The 27,032-nt window shown below is 36.5% G+C and overlaps 1 protein-coding gene across 1 annotated transcript in view; it reads left to right on the top strand.

Annotated features, from left to right (window-relative positions):
• Window positions 1-2,034: 2,034 nt before the first annotated feature.
• The window catches only part of ATP10B (ATPase phospholipid transporting 10B (putative)), a 274,240-nt gene continuing 249,242 nt past the window's right edge, over window positions 2,035-27,032 (top strand). Inside the window, exon 1 of the mRNA XM_025389215.1 lies at window positions 2,035-2,306. The gene's annotated coding sequence lies outside the window, so the exon portion shown is untranslated. The remainder of the gene's footprint in view (window positions 2,307-27,032) is intronic.

The raw sequence follows: 27,032 nt of genomic DNA, 5'->3' as shown, positions 1-27,032 counted from the left end.
TGTGTATACCTATGTAACCTGCACGTTCTGCATGTGTATCCCAGAATTTATAATAAAAAATAAAAATTACCACCAATAATACTTGCACAGCTTGTAGAAGATAGTCTTAAGATTATGAAATCCATCCTGGTTGTGTGGTACTGTTGTCGGGGATGGGGATGGGAGCAAAAGCCTCTGTCCACCATAACTTCTTTAATTGACTAGTTTGGGCAGCAGGAATATAAAAGCTAGACGTGACATACCGTGTAAAAATCAGAAATGAAAAGCATGATGTGGTCAGTAAGAAATTCAAATACATACAAAAATGCTAAATTGCTTAAGTATAGAAAGATTGCCTGCTGGAAATAGGACCTATCAGTAAAACTGTGAAGTGTGATTTTTAAAATATGATTTATTAGAAAATTCCAGCAGCCAGACAACAGAAAGATAGTCCCTCTAATAAAAACTGAACATAGCATTTCTTATCTATTATTTGTTTATTAGGGTTCTAATTAGCCAGACAGTGTCACCTAATTTCAACACATTTTACAAATAATTTGCCGTATGTCTGTTAGTATTTACAATTTCCAGGCAATTTGGAAAATGAACATATTTGAGGACTCTCTATTCACTGGTTAGCATGAAAACCCAAGGGATGCTATAGACACATTTTTTCCTAAATTGCACGTGCCTCTCTTTACTGGGAAAGTGATCATGGGAAAGAGCTGGTCTTAGGAGAAAGACCAGTGATGGAAATTATACTAGTCTTAGGAGAAAGACGATGTGGTTTGAGGTCCCACGTTCACCACCAAATTCCCGTGTGGCTTTGAGCAGTTGTATTCACTTCTCTGAGCTTCAGCATTCTCCTCCATAGCACAAGGGGCCTGCACTAAATAACCTCCAGTTACCCACGAGTGCAACATTCTACAGTTTAACCATATCTGTGATTCTAGACCACACTTGTCCCTAGAAGCCATGGCACTCTGAGTGAAGGGAAGTAAAGGAACAGGGACTTAAGGATTCTTCTCTTTAGCAGATGGGGAATTTTGAAATGCCAATTCGCTTTTTAAAAAATTCTAGACTGTCTAAAGCACAGGCAAATTTCATGTTCTTAAAAATTCCTAGCTTATGTCTTACACAGCGATGCAGATTTTAGATGGTGTGGGTGTTTCTTCTCTTGTCAAGTGTTTCCTATGTCCATGTTTCTTCTCGGTAGTCTGATAAGATCTGTAGGTACATATAAAGTTCACAGTTACTCTCACAACCAACCAAAATCTTAGGTAAAGATTTTCATGAAGTTAGATAGTATGTTCACTTCTTTCCAACACCTTTTATTCCTAAGTTTGGTAATATTTCTTTTTTACTACCCTTAAAATCAACTTATTGTTCATTCTAGTGTCTCTTTTATTTATGGATCCATCAATAATTATCCATCAATACAGCAACTTGCTCATGACATTTATGCCAATTAGTTGAGTCATAGGTAACTTAATAAAAGAATTATACATGAAAATCTCATTTTAGGGTATGAATCGAAGCCATCAATAAGCCCGTTAATAATTCTGATTTTCTGTATGTTTGCACCATTCACATAATCCGCAACTCTAATATATTGGTCCCACTTTCCTTATTTAGTATAATCAAACAGTAATCAATAAAAACTATGACTACTGCAAAATGAGACTTCTGAAGCTTTGAGGGCAAATTCATCATCAGCATGCATATAGAAGTCACCGCAGAGAGTCTTGTCTTTCTTAAGTGCCCTTGAAACCAAGCAACTGAATTATATTTCAGGCCCCCAAAGGGAGCTACAAGGTTATAATTGTCTCACACTTAATTACATGCATTACCAAAGGTAGATGGACAAAGTCATTTTGTACCATACGTAGAGAATAAAAATCACTATGAATTTTTACATTGCTGGCTCATGGATTCACAGAAAGTAGAAATTTATGCAAGAGCCATGTGTAACAATGTAAATGTTCAGCCAAGTCGAAGAACACTGCCTTCACTATTCTGGGACTCAGCCTCACATTCACAGACTCGCCATTCTTCTCTTTCACTCTTGGGCCTAGTGAGGCAGCTTATTTTTCCTTTTTCGTTCATTGGTCACAGTTATTTATTTTCAGTGTGTCATCTTCTCTAAGTTTCTGAGGGAGTGTTAGCTTGAGGCCTTGCCTTGACATAATCAGATATAATCAGAAAAATGAAAAATTCCATAGGAAAGAGAACTATTTTAGCCAAGGTGTGCGAGAGAAATACCGCCACTTTCAAGGACTGTTTTCTTTTACTGGAGCCTGCTCAATAGGGACGTCAGCTTTGCTGGGGTAAGTAAAAGCATCCTGGCCTTACCTACATAATGGGGGAGTAATTGCCTCTTAGAATCAAGTCTGAGTTCTGAATTAGGTCCAGGATATAACTACTTTTCTTTACACTGCATTTGAAATTTCATTTGGCTTACTGGGTACAAGATCCACATTTCTAACAGAATGTTTTATTTTTTGTCAATTGATTTCATTATGATAAGCTGATGGCAAATGCTACTTCCTTACTCAACAGGGCTTGCAGCCTGAATGTGCCTGAATACATTTTATGATAAATAATATATCCTGCTATCCTGCATTCATCCAGCGCAGCCTGAGAAAGCAGATGGGGTTACAGCCTTCTCCTCAAAGCAGACAGAAACTACAGCTTTGAGGAAGAGAATGAGATCATTACATGGCTTCCCGATTTCATCTTGATAAACTCTGAAGCTGCCATATTGCAGTAGTTTTCCACTATAGGTCAGAAGTTTGACTTTCCTTTGAGTTCAAAGGAGAAAACTGGTGCTTAAAGAAAAATGTGTTCGCTCCCTAAGTACGAGTTACTCCTTCCAGGAAAAAAAAAAAGCCCCATGCATGCAGGTCTATGATGAATACATTTAGGGTAGTCCTGTGGCCTGCTATTAAGGCTGGAGTGACACTATGCCTAACCCTAAGGTGAAAAGTAATGTTAAAAATAAAAATTATACTGAGCTGCTAGTTATTTTGCCTATGGGAGTGCATGCATGCATCTGGTGAAACTTGGTTTTTCTCTGAATTTGCCAGGCAATTCTGGCCAAGGTAGGCAGAGGAGAATCTGAAAACTGTGGAGAGGAGCTTGACCTCCAAAAGCCAATATGGCACTCTGCTACTCCCTTCTTCCACAGTTTCTTCTCTGTTTCCAGATCTTGCAAATGTACAGTCAAGAGTGCTTGGAGTATTATTCCATTAACAGATGTACTGTTACATTAAGCCATTAATCATGCAAATCACAGATGTTGTTTTCTTTCTAGATATTACTATAATTACTCTTAATAACACCTACTGAGTTCGTCATTTCATCCATTGATGACTTTTTAAAAAAATTTCTTGGATAATTCATTTCTTACAGTCTATTTATATGGATTTAAGGGTTCAGGATCTCTCAGGTTTTCACCATGTATTTTTTTAAAGAGTATAGCAGGATAACATCACATTTGAGTAGATTAATAGGCTCTTGAGAGACTGAAGGTTGAAACCCACATGCTGACTTTACAATTAAATCATACTCCTCTCGTGCTAAAAGATGAGCTTTATCTTTTGAAGCCTACAATGCTGGTAAGTCCAGTGAAGGAGGCTACCTTTCGAAGGAATGGAGCTTTGAGGAACGGAATGGAGCTTAGTCCAGCTGCGTAGTTTACAGATGATAAAACTAGGAACTAGAGAAATGAAGTCTGAATTCCTGAGACAAAAGAACACCAGAGTCCAAGGTTCATGGCTCTCAATTCAGTGTTGCTGCTTCTTGTTTTATTTTGCGACAGACTCTCGCTCTGTCATCCAGGCTGGAGTGCAGTGGCGCCATCTCAGCTCAATGCAACCTCTGCCTCCTGGATTCAAGTGATTCTCTTGTCTCAGCCTCCCAAGTAGCTAGGATTATAGGCATGCACCACCATGCCTGACTAATTTTCGGTTTTTTTGTTTTGTTTTGTTTTGTTTTGTTTTGTTTTTTGTTTGTTTTTAGTAGCGATGGAGTTTCACCATGTTGGCCAGGCTGGTCACGAACTCCTGACCTCAGGTGATCCTTGGCCTCCCAAAGTGCTGGGATTACAAACATGAGCCACCGCACCTGGCCCAGTGTTGCTTCTACTGCCACGTTCATTCTTCAAACAGCTTCTGCCACGTCAGACAGGAAAGAAAATTTCTTTTGTGACTCAAAAGTAAACTAAACCAGTTGGATTCCTGAGACTCATTCTACCCATTTACTCACTCTCTTTAAAGTAAAATTTGGCCAGGCATTCTTAAATTTTGCTTTGAACTTAGGGAGCTCTAGCTTTTCTGCCGATTAAATATCACTGATTTCTCATTTTCTGGTGACATCATTTTACGATTCTTTTGACTACAAAGTTTCAGCTTCTAGAGCCTTTTCTTTTCATTTTTTATAAAATACACTTTTATTAAGAGATGAAGTTGGGTAGTCAGAATAGAAGTGAGTGTGGTTTAGCAGAAAAAAAAACCACGGGCTTTGGAATAAAACTTGCATATCAATTCCAGTTCTACTTCCTTTAATTGTGTAGCCTTGGCAAGTTACTTTGCCTGTCAAATGCTCACATTAAAAGAGTGTGTGTGTGTGTGTGTGTGTGTAATTACCTAGTACAATTCAATAACTGGCCCACAGAAGGCACTTAATAATTACTAGTTACTAAGAGAACTGAATGAGAAAGAATATTAATGGATATGGCATTTTTTGTTTATGTTAAGTACTGTCTTAAACGTCTGGAGAAAAGGAGAATGTCATTTTCTGCTTTCAGTATTAGTGATCACTGACTGCTGTTGCCAATGCAGGGAGCCTTGCAGATAGTTAGCAGCCTGAAAACAACCTGTATTATTTGAGAGGAGGTACTTTTGTCTCTTAGCTAAAGTTTTTGCAGGTCGCTCTTGTTTGGTGCAGTATCAATCTGAACTCATTAAATTGAAGAAGTGACACAGGAACACAAGAATACATTGTTTCTTTGCCTCGTCTGCTTAATTAAAAATTCCAGATCCCTCCACTCACAAGATTGATGGTGAAATCTTCACACACATGCCACCGTATGTTCTCTACCTCCTCTTCCCCAAGTACAACCTAAGGCAGTGCGTCCCAAATGTGCTTCCTGGGCTAGCTGTATCAAAATTACTCAGGAACTATTAGAAGGGCAAAATCTCAGGCCCTGCCACAGACACTTTGAGTCAGAAACTCGGGATGACTCAGAAATCTGTTTTAAACAGGCCTCTACGCGATTCTGATGGAGTTCCAGAACCATGACCTGGACAACCCAGTTACTATATGTTATGTAGCGCAGTTACTATATGTACTGCAGTGTTCCTCAAAGTGAAGAACAGGTACCAAGATAGAAGCAAAAATGAACTTAGGTAGGACAAAGATGACTTTAGGTGACACTCACATATTATATCAAATATATATATCATATAGATCAAATGCGATCTAGAAGCTAGATCACATAGTAAAAGTTTTCCCTCTCAACTCTCTTTCCATCGTTAAGTCTCATTTTGGTGTGACTAGACCTTTAATACCTCTCTACCCATTACTAATCTCCCATTTCAACAAAGAGAGCTGGATACAATTTTGAGGTCATTAGGTAGCAGCAGGGTCCAGCTAAAACTCAGCAATAGTTCTCTTCTCCTTTAGCATGCTATTTAAATGGTAATAAACTTTTTCTTTATAAATGTTTACTTTAATTAATCAAAAAAGTTAAAATACAGTTGACACATGGATTAGCAAAATTATGTCAGTCATATGGCGGTGAATGTATTTAGAGAAATGCTGGTATGCTAAAAAGAACCTTGTTGCATAAATGCTTTAATTTCATTTGTGCCATTTATTGGCTGTGGTACTTTTCTTAGCTGTGCTACTTTTCATAGCTGTGCTACTTTTCTAAGCCTCAATTTTCTCATCTATCAAATGGGAGTGATATTAACATCATAGAAATGGTATAAGAACTTAAGAATGGTATATGCCTCCTGTAACCCTCAGAACATAGTAGGAACTTGCTACATTCTTATACTCTCAAATCTCACTTTGAAGTCAGGTTTCTGTGTGGCCTTCTCAATAGCATTTCTGTTGGGGCTTCAGATTCTTCATTGTAATGTGACAGTAAAGAAGACTCGAAGATCTGGAAGGTTCCTTCCAGCTCTTAACTAATATGTATTTCCACATGTGTATTGTATGTGTGTATGTTTACATATAGCATAAATTCTGTATGTAAGTATGACTTAGGCATAAATAGTTTTGTTCCCCAGGCATAAACCTTGAGTGTGCAGGGATAATATTGAAAATAGATGACTGTGTTGGAAAAATAAAAAATCAAATTGTGAGAAATGTGGGCGCTGATGTACATATCAGAGCTCAAAGGTAATTTCATTGTATTTTATCATCATCTGTCAAACTTAAAGCAATACCGACACTAGAAAATAGATTTTTGCAGAGGTTTCTGAGGACAATGGTTTCCATGAGCTGGTGTAAATATATTCAGAGAGACTTGTTCCTACTTAATAACCCGCGTTTTTTCCTTCTGAATTGCTGATGCATTCACTTATAGCATTTGAAAGGCAGTTTGTCCTTTGCTGTCAAGTGAACTTGACAGAATAATAAGAAATCCTGAAAAATTCAATCAAATCTTGTTGCTTCTCAAAGGAATTTCTCGACTACTTATTCTGTTTCAGGAGAAAAAGAGAAGACGGCATTTCTTCGGTCTTGTGTAAGACACTAACCAAGTTTAATGGTACAGGTTCTCATTAGCAGGTGCCACATGGAGTTTTCCCTCTCAGTAATCCAGGGGACAGTTCCAACTGAGGTTTGGGGGTTCTTTGGGGAGTAGCAGCAATACATAAGGGGTCACTACAAGACTGTACTATTATAAAATCAGAAGCTGTTATCAGCTTATTTATTGCTTACAACATTCTTGTGAATCTGGAGACCTAGAAACAAGGAGAAACGGTGAAACTTGCTTCTCTTCCCTAGACAATAAAATAGCTTACATTGTCTTTTACATAACTGACTGTTATAGAATCCCAGAACCTAGATACACTCAAATATTGGCAATTCTGATGAAATGCCCCAGGAACTATTAGACTTGATTTAGCAGGCACTGAACTGAAAATTAGTATGTAAGACAGAGAAAGTGTGCTTGCAATCATGCGGACAACAGCTCAAATTACTCTCTTTGAGCTCCAGTCTCCTTATCTATAAACTGAGGATAAAATGTTTCTACCTCACAAGATTGTCCTGAGAATTAATCAAAGAGGTAATGTTGGAAGTAGCCAGAATATCTAACATTAACTGAGCACTTACTATCTGCCAGGTGCTATTTCAAGGGCTTCAACAGCATGGGATCATTTAAGCCTCAATAAATCTTTGAGATAGTTACCATTATTAGCTCCACGTTGTGGATGTAGGAACTTATACCAGAGAAAATGTAATTAACTTGCCAGCCACAATGTGGCAGGAAGAGACAGAGCCAGCATGGGAACCCAAAAAGTCTGCCTGCAGATGCTCCTTCTTTAAGGCTTAAAAACACTTGACATTGTTATCAGCATTCATATGAGTTGAACCACGTGAAATTACAAATACTTGACCATTTTTGACATAAAAGTAGCAATTTTGTGTGGTGGTACCTAATAAGCACTGGATATGTATTAGTAGTAGCTACAGGTGCTACTACTGCTAATAGTAGCGATCATAATATTGATTTTATCCCAGACCCTCACTCATTAAGGAATACAGGTAATATTATAGAGTAAAAACTACTAGCTTGGCGATCAGAAGCTGGGTGAACTTTAGGTCTCAGTTCTCCCATTTGTATAATAATGGGATTGATCTTTTCCAGTTTTAATTGTCAATGGCAGAACCTTAAAAACGACCTATGAGGGAGAACCAGATATTTCTGTCCAATCTATCTTGGACCAATATCTAGTTCTGTCACGAATGACTGGTATATAGTTCATGTCATATACAACTCACCATGTGAGTTTGACAATACCTAAACTGGTACCTAGCCTGCTCAACACGGCAAGTTTACTGAGCACATGCTTGGATATTGTACTAGAATCAAATTTAGCGCTCATTTCTAAACACCTGTTTTCAATGCCTGTATTTAACTTGCTACAATAAAATAATACACAGTTTGTGGACTGACACTAGTTTATGCACTACCCTTTCAGTAGCATTGGAACTCTGTGATATACATAAATTCTTAAAGGAAATATGTGTGTGTCTGTGTTCCCTTCTTGTAGAAATGTATTCTCTTTGGAGATTAGAAATGAGTATCCACAAAGCAAAAGAATATTTTTAAAAGAAAGACCACAGATGGACCATAAAAACAATATTACTTGGGGCATTCATATAAGATAGAGAAAAGAAATCAGTGTGTACCAAATGTTGTTAGTACATGTATTTTTAAAAATGTTTTTTATTTAAACAATATTTAATGGTCTTTCATGTCATCATATTTGAAGCACTAGAGAATTAGAGATAAACGAGACATGGTCACCATCCACTCATAGCTCACAGTCTAGCCAGAGACCCCAGAATGTTAGCACACAAATGTAGAATAGTGGCCAATGCTCCGAAGGAAGATGTATTTAATTTGGCTTGGGTATCACCGGGGGCTCTACACTTTCAGGTGTGATTTCTTACATTTTGTTGTTTAGAATGGTTTTTTTTAAATCCTTTTTATTCATTTATAACATATAATATGAACTAATCTTAAGTGCACAGCTTGATGAACTATAACAAAGTGAACACAACCATGTAGCCACCACTCGATCAAGAAATAAAATGCTACCAGCTTTCGAGAAGGTCCTGGTGTGCCTCTTCCCAGTCACCACCCTCTCCGTTTTCACAAATGTAACTACATTCCTAATTTCCAACCAATAACTAAGTTTTCCTGTTCTTAAAACCTATTAATGGAATCACACTGATATATTCCTTGGTGGCTGGCTCTTTTGCTTAATGTCATGTCCACAGTCATGGTTCCCAAACTGCGTGCTAAAGCATCCCAAGGTACCACGATGTGCTCATAAGGAGAGAGCAGGATATTTTTTAAATTTTAGAGTCACATAGTGATAAGTGACAACTTTCAGACACTGAATGAAATAATAGCTCATGGTAGTTCAGTTTCAATATTAGATTGTGCTACATTTCTTTTGATGTTATATCTTTTAACACCAGATTTTCAAGAGTATCTGTGATTAAAAGCCAGTACGGACAAAAGTCAATATGAAACAAATGAGGGTGGCTAAATCCAATCTGATTCCAATATTCAAGAAGCTTTGGTATGCCCAACAGGCACACAAATCCTATTAGTAATTTCTTGTGGTTATTTAAGAATGTAAAATATCAGTTTTTCTTTCAATTTATGTGTATTTTTAACATGACTGCTAAGTTATTAAAACATAAGTATTGGCCAGTGGCAGTGTCTCACGCCTGTAATCCCAGCACTTTGGGAGGCCAAGGTGGGCTGATCCCTTGAAGCCAGGAGTTCAAGACCAGCCTGGCCAAATAGCAAAATCCCATCTCTACTAAAAATATAAAAATTATCAGGACATGGTGGTGCACGCCTGTAATCCCAACTACTCAGGGTGCTGAGGCAGGAGAATCACTTGAACCCGGAAAGTGGACATTACAGTGAGCCCATATGGAGCCACTGCACTCCAGCCTGGGCGACAGACCAAGCCCTTTCTCACAACCAAGTATTTATTCAGTTATTGGGACATTACAACTTAATAATCAGAACTATTATGTATTTCTTTTGGTGTGGTGGCACCTGTGAAAACATTCCGGAGACACTAAGGGAGCTAAGAAAGTTTGAGAAATCTTGTTATGAGATTCATTTTTGTTGCCTCATGCAATAGTCATTTGCTAATTTTCATTTGTGTGTGGTTTTCTATCATGTGAGTACACCACAACTTATTTACATGTTCTACTCTTGATGGAAATTTGGATTGTTTCCAGGTTGGGGCAGTTATGAAGAATGCTCCTATGAACAGTTTTGGGCATATCTTTTAGCACATGTGTGTATATATATATATTTCTATTGGATATATATTTAGGAGTGGAGTTGCTGGGCCTTAATACTGCTAAACAGTTTTCTAAAGTGATTATTCCAATTTACATTCCCACCACGGTTATTGGAGAGTATCAGTTCTACTCAAAATAACACTTAATATTTGGAGTTATTTTAATACTAGTAAGTGCAGACATATACAGATTTTTGTACTTTCTAAAGCTTAATTCAATTTTAGGGGTTCTACTTCAGAAAATAATACTAAACAAATTTAAGTTTAAAGTGAGCAATTATTGAAAATGAGAAAATAAATTACAGAAAAGCATAAAATTTTAAAGCTAAAAAAAACCCCAAATATTACAAAATGAAAAAAACTTGAGAAAAATAATATGAATTCACTGCCCGTCACATGCCTGCAATATTTTGTTCCTATGTCCTTTGCTGTACATTCTTGAATTGTCCCTTCATATGGAAATAATTTTGTATTCTCACTTTTTATAGCAAAACAGATTAGTCTTTGTTATAGTATGTTTGATCAAAACTTTTTAAATATAGTTTAGAAAAGTTTCTTTAAGTTCACAATTTGTCAAATTTGGGGAAATTTCTATCAGATTTTTTTTAATGAACTGCAAATTTTCAGTTCATTTTAAGTTGTACAGTAAGCTTAAATGCTCTTTGAATTGGCAACACTCAACAGCTTTTTTTTTTTTTTTTTTTTTTTTTTTTTTTTTTTTTCAGTGCTCTGGTCATGGTAGCTTATGTGTTTAGTTAGATACTCCTCTTTGTTTTGTGTTGACATCTAAATCAACTCGGCAGGCAATAGGGTGTACCTAGAAGACATTTCTATCCTTGGAAACCTGGCAATTAATTACTCAGTAAGTACTTAGTAAGGCAATTAAGTACTCAAGGGTGACCACAAACTACGTAAAAATATTTCACTAAACTGAAACTAAATGTGTCCCCAACTCACTTTAACCCTTACTAGTTCCCACATATACACATAGCTGCTTCTATTGAAGTGATTATATGACTTATCTCCTCTTTTTTTCTAAACCTCTTTATGTTGAAATATATTAGTTGCTTTTCTAACATGAAGCCAGCCTTGCATTCCTGGAATGTATGCCACCTGGTCATTAGGTATTAGCCTTTTTATCAATCTCTGGATTTGTCTGGAAATATTGGGTTTAGGATTGCTGCTTTTATGTTTATAAAAGATTGACCTATAACATACATTTGGATTTTTCTTTCATTTTGTTTAAGGTGTTCATCTGCTTTTGATATCAATGCTCGGCTGGCCTCAAAAAATAAATTGGGAAGTGCTTTCTATTTTTATATTTTCTGAAACAATTTGTATAAGATTGATAGTACTCCTTAGCTCTTGGAAGAAATTACCAGCGAAACCACATGGGCCCTGATTTTTTTTGGAGAGGGTAGGGGGGAATGTTTTAAATAATAAATTCAATTGCTTTAATAAATATAGGACAATTCAGATTTTCTGTTTCTTCTTATAAAAAAGGAGGTTTTATTTTTCTAGGACTGTATCCTAGAAGAATTATTATCTAATTTTTAAATTTATTGATACAAATGTGCTCATAATATCTTCAAATGGTATTATTTTTAAATGTCAGTTGGATTTTTAAAATTAAGTTCCCTTCATTCATTGGTTATTGGTTGTTTCTTCTCTTTTTTTCAGTTTTATCAGTTTTGTTAGCTTTTTCATAGTACCAAATTGGGGATTTTAAAAATTCTTTCCACTATATTTTTTTATTTTATTGCCCTTCTTCCATTTACATTTGTTGGGTTTCATTCATTCTTTTTTTATTTTTATCTTTTTGTAAAATATACTTAAACAATTGGTTTTTAGACTTTCTTCTTTTCTAATATAGGCATTTAAGGCTATTGTTTCCCCGATCATAGCTTTAGGTGCATCCCATACATTTTAATATGCCATATATTCATTATTATGTAATTTAAGATATTTTAGAAACTTCCATTTTGATTTATTCTTTGGTCCATGGGTTATTTAGAAGTTATTGCTTGGTTTTCAAACTTAGAGGAAAATGATTTTTAGTTATCCTTTGGTTACTTATTTCTAGCTTATATCTATTATGGTCTAAAAACATGTTGTCTACGGTTTCAACTCTTTGAAATTTTTTGAGGCTTGCTTTATGGCTAGCCTGTGGCCTATTTTAATAAACGTTTCATGAGCACTTGAAATCCTATGTAGGCCGGGTATGATGGCTCACGCCTGTAATCCCAGCCTTTTGGGAGGCTGAGGTAGGTGGATCACCTGAGGTCGGGAGTTCGAGACCAGCCTGGCCTACATGGTGAAACCCATTTCCACTAAAAATACTGGACGTGGTGGCACGCGCCTGTAATCCCAACTACTCAGGAGGCTGAGGCAGTAGAATCCCTGGCACCCAAGAGGCAGAGGCTGCAGTGAACTGGGAGCTTGCCACTGCACTCCAGCCTAAGTGACAGAGCAAGACTTCTTATAAATAAATAAATAGAAATCATATGTAAAACTAAGAGTATACAGTCAAATACCCTGTATTAATTGGGTTAGTTACTTCTTCCTCTCCCCTTTAATGGGGTTATGTTATTTATTTGAAATATAGTTGGGTTTATTTGTTTTCAGTTTTGTGTTTTTATCCTTCCCGTCCTTGTTAATTTAATTTTTTTATTGAATGCAGAGAACATTAACCTACATCTAAATAGCAAAACTATACAAAAAGATATGCTCAGAAAAGTATCACTGCCTCCTGTATTTCTTCTGCTTCATTCCCCTACCTCACACAGGAGACAATGTTGTTCTTGTCATTGACTTCCTGGGTGTCTCTTTGTAAAGATAAGTAGATATACACATATTCTCTTCTCCTTCTTTTTATACAAGGTAATATGTAGGTTCCTTTGCAATTTGCTCTTTTTTTCACCTAACAATGTATCCCAGAGGTCACTCTACATCAGTTCGTAGAGCTCTTCCTCATTCTTTGTTTATAACTGCATTGTATTCCATGGAATGTATGGGGTTATAGTTTAATCAATCAGTCTCCTATGCTTAGACGTTTTGGTAGTTTCCTACAGATATTACTTCAATGAGTAGCTTCACGCATATATATGTTTGTTTTGCTGGGGATGTATCTTCAGGATAAATTCCTAGAACTGGGCTGCAAGGTGAAAGACAGATGCACGTATAGTTTTATTAACTGATGCCAAATCTCCCTCAGTAAGGACTTTGTATTCCGACCAATCTGCATGCCTACCAGTAATTCATGTTTTCCACAGCCTTGTGAACAAAATATATCATCAAGCTTTGAATTTTTTTGCCCATCTAAGTGAGAAATAGTATCTCAGTGAATTTTAACTTGCATTTATCTTAATGTGAATTAACTTTAATAGCTTTTCATATGTTCAAGGCCCATGTTTATATTATTTTCTAAATTGTCTCTCCTTTTCTTTTGTTCATTTTGCTATAGAATGGTTATTTTTCCCTCTTTTCCAGTTTGTCATTTGTCTTTTGACTTTGCTTCTGGTATTTTTGCCATATGTAGTCAGTTTATCAATCTTTTATCACATCTGGACTTTTTAGTATCAGCTAAAAACTTTTTCATTAACCTAGAATATAGAGGAACTCACTCATATTTTCTTTCAGTAAAGTTACATTATTTTACATTTAGAATTCTGATCCATTTAGAGTATTTTCCTGTATATGACATGAAGGAAGGGATCTATTTTTTTATTTGTGAAAAAATGGTTATCCAGTTGTCCAACATCATTTATTTAAAAGACTATCTTTTCCTTAGTGATTTGAGATACAACCTTTTTAATATACTAGATTTCTATAGATTTCTACTCCATTGTTCTGTTTGTATCCTCATGAGTCACTACCACACTATTTTAATTATAGTCTTTCACAGTGTTAACATCAATAGGACTAGACCCCCTTCATAGCTCTTCCTAGTCACTGTTTTTCTACCTCTTCTTATGTAGTTATTTTTCCATATGAACTTTGGTCCCAATATATCTAACTTGATAAGAAAGCTTGTCAATATTTTCTTGGGCGAATCTATAAATTAACATAATTAACAGATATTAAAATAATGAAAAATGAGATCTTCATTATGTTGAGACATCCTAAACAAGACCAAGGGCCATCTTTCCACTTGCTCAAATGTGCTTTTGCATCTTTCAGAGGTATTTATAGATTCTTCATATACATTTGAACATATCTTCTTATGCTTGCTCCTATTTTTGTTGCCATTGTAAATAAAATTTTCTTATTATGTATTTTATCTATTATCTCTGTACATGAATGCTATTGAGTTTTGTTATAGCTTCATTCTGAAATACGGTTTTTAGCATTATAAAATGTCTTTTGTCTCCTGTTATGCTGTTTTCTACTTTGTCCAATATGAGGATTCCAGTTCCTACTTTCTTATTGTTTTCATTTGCCTGCTAAACAGTCAAATGCTTTTGTCCATTCCTTTAGCCTTTTTAAAAACTGCTATATTTTAGATATGTATTTTATATACAACATAGAGTTGAAATTTCATGGGTCAATTTGAGAATCTTTTTATTTTAATAGGTGAGTTAAACTCATTTGTGTTTATTGATATGACTGTCAAGCCTCTCATCTTGTGTTGTAATTACTATAAGCACTATATTTACTGTGTTTTTTCTATCTGATGTTCCTTTGCTTTTCCTTTTCCCTTTGGCTATTATGAAGTTTTTGTGCTTTTGTTTTAGTGTTTAGGTTTGTACCTCTATAGTACCCTTGACTTTTTGGTCTTACTTAAGCTTGTAAAGCTTTCAATGGCTCCCCCTTCTCGTAACAAAATCCAATAAATTTGCTTTGGCCCATAAGACATTTCATAACATGGTTTTTGACTACATATCTGAAGAGGTTTTTTCTACCACTCTGCACTTAATCACTGAATTCCAGCAACTGAACTTTTTTTGTCATCCTCAAATATATTCTCATCTGAAGGCCTTCGCACTTGAGTTTTCTCCTTCAGAATATCCTTCTTCCTTCCGTAAAATTTTTACACAATTCAATATCTCATTTCATTCAGGTTGTATTAGTCAGTTTTTTGCATTACTATAAAGGAATACCTGAGACTAGGTAATCTATAAAGAAAAGAGGGTTCATTGATGTATGGTTCTGCAGGCTGTACAAGCATGGCACCAACATCGGCTTGGCTTCTGGTGGGACCTTAGGAAGCTTACAGTTATGGTGGAAGGCAAAGCAGAAGCTGGCACTTCACGTGGCAACAGTGGGAGCAAGAGAGGGAGAAGAGGGAGGTCCCATACTCTTTTAAATAACCAGATATCATGTTAACTGAGAACTCACTTATCACCAAGAGGATGGTACTAAACCACTCATGAGGGATCCAACCCATGATCCAATCACCTTCCACCAGGTCCCACCTCCAACACTGGGAATCACATTTCAATATGTGAATTGAAGGGACAGATGTCCAAATGATATCACAGGTCTTGGCCTTCATTTCATCATCAAAAATGTCCCTAACCCCCTTATTTAAAAGATTACTCCCCATCATTCTCTGGTGTCTAGCATGATGCTTGACTTTTTTTCCTCAAAATATGTGCATTGCTAACCATTATTCATTAAAATCACAGGTAGATTCTGAAGGCCAAAGAAAAATCTTTGAATGGGTCCTTTCAACTAAAAATATATTTTCCATGTTTTTTTAACATCATTAAAATACTGGTCGAGCTAAAATTATAAAACTTAAAACTGTGGCTTAAGTATTTTGAGGCTCTCAAATAGATAACAGAAGTGAAAGGGGATTTGGCACTCAAGATGCAAGTGGTTGGCCCTGCCTGATAATCAGACGACAGGCCTGTCTGTGAAAGTTTTTCTCTAGACTCTTTCCACATCACAATTTGAAAGTTGATCTACACGTTTTTCTAATGGTGTACATGGGCTGTTTTCTTATGTTCTCTGACCTCGTTTAACAGGAATCTAGGATAAACGTACATTCTGAACCCATGAGTAAAATGTGTATGATGTGAGGAACCTACAGAATGGAAGTCTAGCACCAGCTGTCCTGTGTAATTTTCCAACTTCATGCTACATAAAGCAGAGAAGAGAAGGCATCATGAATTGAGGAAGTATAGTTCAGTAACCTGGGGCTTTCAGATTTTTGCCAGATGAAAAGACAACTGGAGCTGGCTTTTAAGTACTGGCATAATCTTGTAATTCTGGCAAAAGTTTATGAGTAAGAGATTGCCTAATCCCAAATGATGCCCACAGTGTGTAACTACGTTACAGAATCCTGATGTCAAAGAATTTACTTCCAATAAATTTGCTCAAACTTCTATGAGATATAAAATACCTTTATAAACAGTAATTGTTATTGTGTCTCGGTGAGCTAATAACAAGTATAGGCATATCTCCGGGGCAAGAATGGGATGGAGAATGGATCATGGGGAAATAACTTTAAAATGGTCTCCAGGGCTAAAGCAGATGGTAGTATATTTGAAAAATGCAGGAGAATAAATTATAGCTATTTACATTTCTGCTCTGAAGGCAATGCCTGTGTTTTCTGTAGGATGACTTCTTTGCAAAGGATTATTAACTTGAGAGAGAACTACAACAAATGATATTTTAATGACTAGTATAGTATTAAAAATGTGTTTCTTTTGTTGTGATTTTACTGAAAAAAAATCATATTTTGGTAGAGAGACCTTAATTATATTTTAAAAGCTCTGCTGAGTCTTTCTCATGAAAGAAAATGGTAACACATTTTAGGAGGAAAAAATACTAACATGAGTTTCCCTTTCAGAAATTATTCATTTCAACAAATATTTAACAAGGTCCTGTTATGGTCATGGTATGGCACTATGTCAGGTACTAAGAGGAATAAAATATACCCCTTGACCTCAAGGCATTTTTGATTTTGTAAAGAATATTCCAAAAGCTAATTTTTCTGTATTATATAAGATATAGTAACAATATATAGATGACTCACCCCACCCACATTTATAGTAGCTGATTTTTTAATATCTGTTTTTAAGACCTTTCTAGTCAGAAAAAAAAAAAAAAACACCATAAACTCTTTCTGATAATAACCAAACAACTTGTAGTGTTGGATAAATGTAATCAGCAATGCTGAGAAAACATGATGGACTGACTGATGAGGTGGAAAGACTTTGATTGCCTGAATATGTGATAAGACCGTGTATGTATATGCCTAGAAGCCAAAGAATGATTTTCGCAAAGGGTTGTCATAATACAAAACCCTTAAGAAAAGGGAAAGTGAGACATCGGGAAAAAAATACATTTTCGGCTTGATCAAGGGAATATTTGATCGCTCTAGGAGGAGAATCTATTGACATAATCTCACAGTTCAGGGAAAAGCTGCGAGGAATTGTGACACTATGGAATATAAGGAAAAAATGGATAGAGACTGGGTATGAAGGGGAGGCTCCTTGAAGGAAGTGGTTTTTAATCTCAGCTTTGAAGGTTATGCACGGGTGGAATATGTGGAAAAAAATGATTGAGTCAGAGGTACCAGAGTGAACAAATACATGAAGCCCTGAACTTGCTGGTAAACTTGTGGAGAAAAATAATTTATCTGCCTTGTTGGTAAAAGCTAAGGAAGAAAGATAGTTTGCAAGTAGTTCACAGAAGGTGTTATTCAGTAAGCAGTGAAGAGAATGTAGGGTGTGAAGAATAATGCAATGAGACTAGAGTTTTAGAAAGATAACTTTGAAAGGGCAATGTAAATGACAAGGAGAATATGTGTGACAGTCATTCACAGCAAAGATAACTTTATCTCATTTAGTCCTCTGCAATAACTAGCATATTGATAAGCAGACATTCCACAAATATTTCAATTCAGTCAGCACTAGGCTACAGCATGTCTGCCACATTCAAGCATCTGTGGAGGCTAAAAAAATGAAAAAACTTAAAATTTTTTCAATGAGTAATGAATTTACAGAGTTTTGGAGGTCATCCAAGGTTTAGTTGCCCAACTGTCATTTTCTGTGTGTAAATTTAAGGGGTACAAGTGCAATTTTGTTACATGGATATATTTCATAGTGATGAAGTTCTGGCTTTTAGTGTATCCAAATAATATACATTGTACTCATTAAATAATCTCTCATCATCTATCTCCCTCCCTCCCCTCCTCATTCTTTCGAGTCTAATGTCTATCATTCCACACTCTATGTCCATCCGAACACATTATTTAGCTTCCACCTGTAAGTGAGAATATGTGGTATTTGAGTTTCTGTTTCTGAGTTGCTTCACTTCATTTTGAAATGGTTTGCATCCCACTCCCAAGGATATCAGCAGTCAGGACCAAGTTTGAAGAAGGGGCCATACAAAAGATTACAAATTTTATTAAATAAACAAGCTAGGAATCCAGAATAATTTAATCAAATTGGATGTGACTACCAATCAGAGGGCAATCAGAAAACCCCATGAAGGACCTACTGTTTTTGGATATTTCCAACACATGAAGAAAAATCTTTACCTAGAAGCCACACATTCTAAAACATGCCTAACTTGACTCATAGACATTATACAAACATGTGGAGTATAAACAATAGCCGCTTGACAGGGATTTTGAAATCAGGAAAAGGAAAAGTCTCTTTGGTTGAAAATGATGTGGTAATATTTATCCTCACAATGCTGTGTGTGCCCCAAACCTGCCTTTATCTTTAACCCCTGAGGAGAGAGAGAAGCTGAATTCAAGCCAGTGGGTCAAGATCCAAAAGCAGCACATGAGCTTATTCCCAATGCAGGTGGGAGGTCCCAGAGAACAACATGCTCTATAAAACCTTGGGCAGCAGATAGAGATGACCATATGCTCCTCTTTCCATTTCTACTTGTCATGTTCTACTCCCCTCTCCCCTGTAGGTGACTGGAAAGCAAAAGATAAACATTCTTCTGACAACAACAAAACACCACAAGCTATATATCTCGACTTGTTCTTCCACAAGCACAGTCCATTTCTGAGCCAGTGTTTGGAATTTGAACTGACAACTCAACCCAACAATTTTGCTGCATTGTCTCTCAATCTCAAGTGTTGGGGGGTTTTTTGTGAGTGTGTGTGTGTGTGTTTTCTTTTTTTTTTTTTTTTTTTTTTGGTCACATCTTAGTCCAGGGTGTGAGAAACAGAGCTCTTACAGATTTTTTTTAATCTTGCCGAGGAATTATCTCTGTTTCAGCACCACAACATTTCTTTTGGACATTCTCCCACTGAGCATGTGTTCAGAGGAACTTCAGCCTCATCAGTAATCTATATCTCAGCTGTCACTACTTTTCCAGAAAAACCTGAATTCTCAGTTTCAATGGAACACACAAAATACGTTCTCATAAGACTAAGGTGGTATAGATGGCAAATGTCGCAGGCATAAACATCTGGTCAAGGGGTGCTCTAGATGCATACAGGCTAAGTTCGCTCTGGACAACACCTTTAGGAGAATTGAAGATACCAAGGTCTTACAGATCCTCAGTCCTCAAGGAAAAAGCGTATCATGTTAATTAGTCCATACTTGGGCTAGAAATCTATAGGGGAAGAAACATATACCCCAAGGAGTGTAACCAAAAAGTTTCTCAGCCTGATGAGAATTTACATGTGAGTGTCTGAAAGCACATTGTGAACCAAGAGAAGCGTTGTCACTTGAGCCCCTAGTTAAGGTTTTATTTCCTTAACTTTTATGCATGGTTCTCCCTATTGGGCCATCTGCACATTTCAGTTTTATCCATATTTGTCTCCATCAATAGAATTTCATAAAGAATTTTGCCCTGAAAAAGGCACATCCTTTTGTACAGATCCATCAATGATATATTTAAAATCAACCTTTATTGATATTTGCCTCATGCAGCCCAAGACTGAACTTCATCACCCTAGACAGCATGCTCATTACCCTAGGGGCATAAGAATCAGATGTTGTGCCCTATTAGAAGCACTGTTGGTTTGGTCCCTATTTTATTTTTATTTTATTTTATTTTATTTTATTTTATTCTATTTTATTTTACTTTAGGGACAGGGTCTCGCTATGTCACCCAGGCTGGAGTGCAGTGGCATGATCTCGGCTTATTGCAACCTCCACCTCCCAGGTTCAAGCAATTCTCGTGCCTCAGCCTCCCAAGTAGCTAGGATTACAGGCTTGCACCACCACACCTGGCTAACTTTCTGTATTTTTAGTAGAAATGGGGTTTTGACATGTTGGCCAAGTTGGTCTCAAACTCCTGGCCTCAAGTGATCCACCCACCTCAGCCTCCCAAAGTACTGGAATTATAGGCATGAGCCACCATGAGCAGCCATTTGGTCATGATTTTAACAACCAGGAGTCTATTAGATGATTCATGTTGTATGACTGCCTGCAAGTATGGTAGAACTATTGCCAGGAAACCACAGGGCATCCATATATTGATAACAAAGTTTTTCCATAAAGTTGAGGTTTCCCTCTGAAGTATTTAAATTGTAATTTAACTATTTTGCATGAAAACATTTGGAAATATGTTTTTAAAGTCATTTTTAAGATTTAAAACACGTCTTCTCACTGCCAAATGTAATTGATTAAAAAAAAAATCACACAAAGTAAAAATATGGTTCTGTCTTATAATAAGGTTTCATTTCTCAGCTAAATTTCTCCATCTGTTTATAAATTGTCCACTTCCTCCACTCGATCCTTTCACATATTGTAATCATAGTTATTTTATAATATTTGTCTTCTAATTCTAGCATCTGCACTTGTACGATTGACTATTTTTTCACTTGATTATGAACCAACTTTTCCTGCTCCTTTGTCTGTCTCATAATTTTTGGTTGTATGCCGGACATTCTGTGGGAAAATAAAATGGGATGAAATAAATATTAACTCCTTGAAAAGAGCATATCCCTTTCTATTCAGACAGCTGAGGTGGAAAGTTGAGTCAATCTAATCATCTAATCTATAACTGAGCTGAATCTGAGATTTGCTGCAGCTCTCGTTAAATTCACTTCACCACTACCATCAAACAATTTGAAGGCAGCATTAGGGCTTTACCTTCATTGGGGCTTAGAACCTAATTATTACTGATAGTTTCAAGGTTCCCCTATATTCTACAACCCAGCTTTCAACTGTCCAAGTTGTAGGAGATTTCTCTTGCTCTTTCTTCTTATAGCACAACCATAAACTTTTGAGGTAATATATTTTCTCTCTGCTCTCTAGTTCTGTAAACAGTTTTCTATGCCTTTGTTAAATCTCTCCATCATACTAGCCTGCCACCAGCCTTCTGGAGACTGATGCTTTATATTTAGTAAAGGTTCCATGCTCCTCAGAGAAATCGCTTTCAGATTCCCCGCCCTACTCCAGAGTTTGGCACATTAACACTATGCACTTGGCACACGTGCCATGGAAAAGGTTGGAGAGTGACTGCAGACTTACTTTGGGCTAAATTTGCTCAGGATTTTAATGTGTCATGCCAGCCCATGCCTGGTCATAAAAGATTGATAAAAATTGGGCTTGTTTCTCCTTACCGCCATCTATGGCAGGTTTTGTTCTTCTTGTGCCATGCCCTCAGGGATGATACAGTTGTGGCAGTGTTCTCTCTGAGTAGCTCCTCTCTCTCTGTTTATCATAGTTAGGTATCTTTGTGTCATCAGGAAGATGAGGGTTTTTTTAGAGTATAATCATGCAGCTTATTTAGCTTTATCTCTTTGACAAGTGGGAGCAAAGGTATCTTATAGCAGTCTACGTTCTAGAAGCACAAGCTATACAGTAAAAATTGAAAGCCTGTCTCCTTGTTCCCCAGATGCATCCAAGTGTGTACACACATTCACACACCCTTAGTCATTTGTTTCAGTGTGGGCATATGTGTGTAAATTTTAAATACCTTGCTATATACTCTCTCTACAACTTAACACTTTTTCTCCGTAATGTGTTGAGGGCATTTTTCCCTGTTAGTACACATAGAACTACCTTATTCTTTTGAACATTTGTATAGTGTTTCATTATATTGGTTGGGCCATCATTTATCCAGGCAATTTCTTACTGATGGACGTTTAGTTATGAAATACTTAATACTACAAATATTGTAGTCATGAACAATCTTACAAAGGTAGCCAGAGTTTTATGAGTATTTCTAAGGCTGAATTCCTAAAAGTAAAATAGCCAGTTTGAAGGTGTTGGCTTATTTTAAAAGATGATAATAAATGCAATGTGACCTCATAGTGCTCTGTGGCGTTATTACGATTATCATTGCTATACTGCTTGGATGTTCTGATTACTTGTTAATAAATGATGGGCTATTTGACCCCTTGAACAAAGGCCTAAGACCAGAGAAGCAAAGTAGGTTTTGTGGAATACAGCTCCTATTATTGTTCTATAAAAGGATTCTGTGTTCCAGTTAGATTGGGAATTCCAGTATACTTTACTCACCTACTTTTGTTTTTAGTGATAGAGACTCTGGGAAGCCATAAAGAAAAGTGAGCAATTTAATTTTATTCAACCCAGTGTTTTCTACACATCTTGATTAAGGAACTCTTTCATTGCCTATTACCTCTGGACATCCTATAGAAAGAAAACAGTTTGGTAGATGCCACTGTAAACAAGTTTGTTCGTTTAAAAATATGTATGTTTCTGTTTCTTCAGTCTCTTCCCTGGTAATGAGATATTCAGCACTTTTCACAATGAATTGTCTTTTCTTCTTATCTGCTATTCCAGAAGGGCTTTTTGCTTAGAGATGGGGTAAGTTCATGCTTGTTAGAATTGTTTACAAATCAGAAATAAGCAGACTTTAAAAGGAAGCCTGAGATGTTACCTCATAAGTCAATAATTAGAGCTTTTAGTGCCTGAGCACTGTTGAACCTACTTGACCTTCCCAAAATTCTTCTCATGTTTCAAGATTTTCATCTATATTTTCCCACAAATGAAGTATTATGTACTTGGCAATCTCCTAAAATCCTAACTTAGGAAAGTCTCCTGCTTATTTAAAGTTTAAGTAGGGGTAACGTGCTCCGCCAGAAGAGGAAACTAGGAAAGTTCAGTGATCTTATTCATCATAAGGTATCAGAAGAGATCTGTGCAGTTAAACAAGGAAAACTCTATGCTAGGCAGAGCCACCATTAATTAAGAACTTACCAAATGCCAGCTACTGTGCTAAGAAGTTTATCTGAATCACCTCATTTACTAGGCTCAACAACAAACTAAGAAATACTATTATTATCTCCATTGAATGAATAAAGAACTTTGGGTTGTGTGAATCTGAAAGAAAAAAACTTGTTGGAAGTGACAGGGCAAATATAAAAATAAGTGACAAAGATGAGAGTTAATATAAGCTTGCCTAATTTCAAAGTCTGTCTTTAACCACTACATTATGTCCACTGTGTGTGTGTGTGTGTGTGTGTGTGTGTGTGTGTGTGTGTGTATGAGAGAGAGGGAGAGAGAGATTGAGATGAGGGAGAGAAAGATTGAGAAGAGAGAGAGAGAAAGATTGAGAAGAGGCAGGAAGAAACAGAGACAGAATTCGAATAAAATTAACCAAAGTTATTGTTTGGAGATGTCAGATTAACTAAAATAAGAGTCTGAGGTTGAAGGCCAGCACAAGCTCAGGTAAATTTTTCACTTGTCAGTGATGCTTCTAGATTCCATTATATTTGCTGTCTTCATTTCTCCTCTAGAGCTTCCAGTGACATAGTTGTCAAATATGCAATAAAAATCTACTCTACAGATAAAGGAACTATCAAAATCTCTGAACTTAAAAAAAAAATCCAGAGTTTCATACATAAAAATTTGGCTCAATTTCTAATGAACAGATGACATGAAATCAACAGTGTTTTCTCTGTGGATAGCCAATCAATACAAGTAAAAAGAAAGGCTCAAATCAATCTACAGCTGGATACACACTTGAAAAAACAAAGCATAGGTTTTTAAGGCTCAAAAAAATCTTAAACCTATTTCATCTGGTGTCATGATTACAATTCGCTGTATACAGAAAACATGTATTTATTCAGCACACATGTATTGAACATTTCACTTCCAAGGCAAAATATCAACTGTCACAATGCCTACACAAACATACAGTGATTAAAAAAATTAAGAAGTGAATTGCTCAAGTGCATTTGGGAAGGTTTTTAAAAATGGAACATTAAAGAAAATATGCAATTTGATTCAACATACATAAATCAATAAATGTGATTCACCACATAAACAGAATTAGAGGCAAAAACCACATGATCACCTCAATAGATGCAGAGAAAGCTTTTGATAAAATCCAACATCCCTTCCTGATAAAAGCCCTCAATAGAGTAGGCATAGAAGGAACATACCTCAAGAGCCATCTATAAAATTCACAGCCAACATCATACCGAACAGGCAAAATCTGGAAACATTCTCCTTTAGAACTGGAACAAGACAAGGATGCCCACTCCCACCACTCCTATTCAACAGAGTACTGAAAGTCCTAGTCAGAGCAATCAGCAAGAGAAAGAAAAGGCATCCAAATAGGAAAGGAATAAGTCAAACTATCTCTATTTGCTGACGATATTATTCCATACTTAGAAAACCTTAAGGACTCCACCAGAAGGCAACTAGAACTGATAAATGAGTTTAACAAGGTTGCAGGATATGAAATCAACATACAAAAATCAGTACTGTTTCTATACATTAATAGCATCCAGGCTGAGAGTCAAATAAAGAATGTGAATGCATTCAAAATACCACAAAAAAAGTGAAATACCCAGAAATCCAGCTAACCAATTAGATGAAAGATTGCTAAAAGGAAAACTACAAAGACTACTGGGAAAAATCAGAGATGATGTAAATGAAAAATGTTATGTGCTCATGGATTGGAAGAATAGATATCATTAATATGGCCATACTGCCCAAAGGAATGTAGAGATTCAATGCTAATCCTATCAAACTACCAATATCATTCTTCACAGAATTAGGAAAAAACTATTCTAAAATGCACATGAAACCAAAAAAAGAGTGCAAATAGCAATCCTGAGCAAAAAGAATAAAGTCAGAGGAATCAAACTACCCAATTTCAAGCTGTACTATAAGGGCACAGTAACCAAAACAGCATGGTACAGGCACATAGACACATAGCTCCATCAGACAGAACGGAAAAGCCAGAAATAAAGCCATACACCTACAACCATCTAATCTTTGACAAGGCTGACAAAAGCAATGAATTGCTTTTCAATAAATTGTGCTTGGATAACTGGCTAGCCATATGCAGATGAATGAAACTAGACTCTTACCTTTCACCATATACAAAAATTAAGATGGATTAAGATTTAAATTTAAGACCTCAAGCTATAAAAATCCTAGAAGAAAACCTAGGAAATGCCCTTCTCAACACTGGCTTTGGCAAATAATTTTTGGCTAAGTCCCCAAAAGCCATTGCAACAAACCAAAAATGCACAACCTACAGAATGGGAGAAAATATTTGTAAACTGTGCATCTGACAGAGGTCTAATATCCAGCATTTATATGTAACTTAAGAAACAATTCCACTAAAAACTAGGCAAGTGACATGAACTGACACCTTTCGAAAGAAGACATACACGTGGCCAACAAAGATGTGAAAAAATGCTCAACATCAGTAATCAGAGAAATCCAAATCAAAACCACAATTAGATACCATCTGTCACCAGTCAGACTGGCTATAATTAAAAAGTTAAAAAACAGATGCAGGCAAGGTTGAAGAGAAAAGGGAATGCTTGTACACTGCTGGTGGGAAGGTAAATTAGTTCAACCACTGTGGAAAGCAGTTTGGAGATTTCTCAAAGAACTTACAACAGAGCTACCATTCAACTCAGGAATACCATTATTGAGTATATACCCAAAGGAAAACAGATAGTTATACAAAAAAGACAAATACACTGATATGTTCATTGCCATGCTATTCACAATAGCAAAGACATGGAATCAACGTAGGTGCCCATCAACAATGAACAGGATAAAGAAAATGTGGTACATTTATACCGTGGAATACTGTGCAGCCATAAAGAAAAATAAAATCATTTTCTTTGCAGCAAAGTGGATGAAGCTGGAGGCCATGATTCTAAGCTAACTAGCCCAGGAGCAAACAAACAAATACTGCAAGTTCTCACTTATAAATTGGAGCTAAACATTGAGTGCACATGGACATAAACATGAGAACAATAGATACTGCTGACTACTGGTCAGGGGAAGGAGGGAGGTGGGAAGAGGTGTATGCATTGAAAAACAACCTATTGGGTCCTATGCTCACTACCTGGGTACAGCATACCATGTAACAAACCTGCACATGTAGCCCCCATATCTAAAATAAAAGCCAAATTTTTTAAAAGGATGCTACTACTGACATACAGATAAACTAGCAGGAAATAATTAAATGGCATTGGTGAAATAAATTTTAATTGGAAATCTCATTGTATTAGTCTGTTTCACACTGCTGATAAAGAAATACCTGAGACTGGGCAAGTTGCAAAAGAAAGAGGTTTGATGCACTCACAGTTCCACATGACTGCAGTGGCCTCACAATCATGGTGGAAGGTGAAAGGCATGTCTCACATGGCAGCAGACAAGAGAATAAGAGTCAAGTGAAAGGGGTTTCCTCTTATAAAATTATCAGGTCTTGTGACACTTATTCACTACTATGAGAACAGTATGAGGGAAACTGCCTCCATGATTCAGTTATCTCCCACTGGATTTCTCCCACAACATGAAGGAATTATGGGAGCTACAATTCAAGATGAGATTTGGGTGGACACACAGCCAAACCATATTACTCATATTCATTCAACAAGTATTTGCTGAGCAACTATTACACGTGGGACATGTGCTAGGTCCTCGGAACATAGGAAATATGTAGGACAGTCTCTGACCTCAAACAGCTCGCAGCTGAGTCAGGTAGAGGGCCATAAAAAGGATAATCACACAATCCGTTAAGGGATGTAATAGTAGCATAAACAAAAAGGTGAATTAAAGTCCCAGAGAATGGTTAACTTTTATGCTAAAGCATAAAGCTAGTTGACACGCT

Source organism: Theropithecus gelada, chromosome 6 (genome assembly GCF_003255815.1).
Source record: "Theropithecus gelada isolate Dixy chromosome 6, Tgel_1.0, whole genome shotgun sequence".
Taxonomy (NCBI): Eukaryota; Metazoa; Chordata; class Mammalia; order Primates; family Cercopithecidae; genus Theropithecus; species Theropithecus gelada.
The sequence above is the reverse complement of the archived record's forward strand: the minus strand, read 5'-3'. Positions and strand labels throughout refer to the sequence as shown.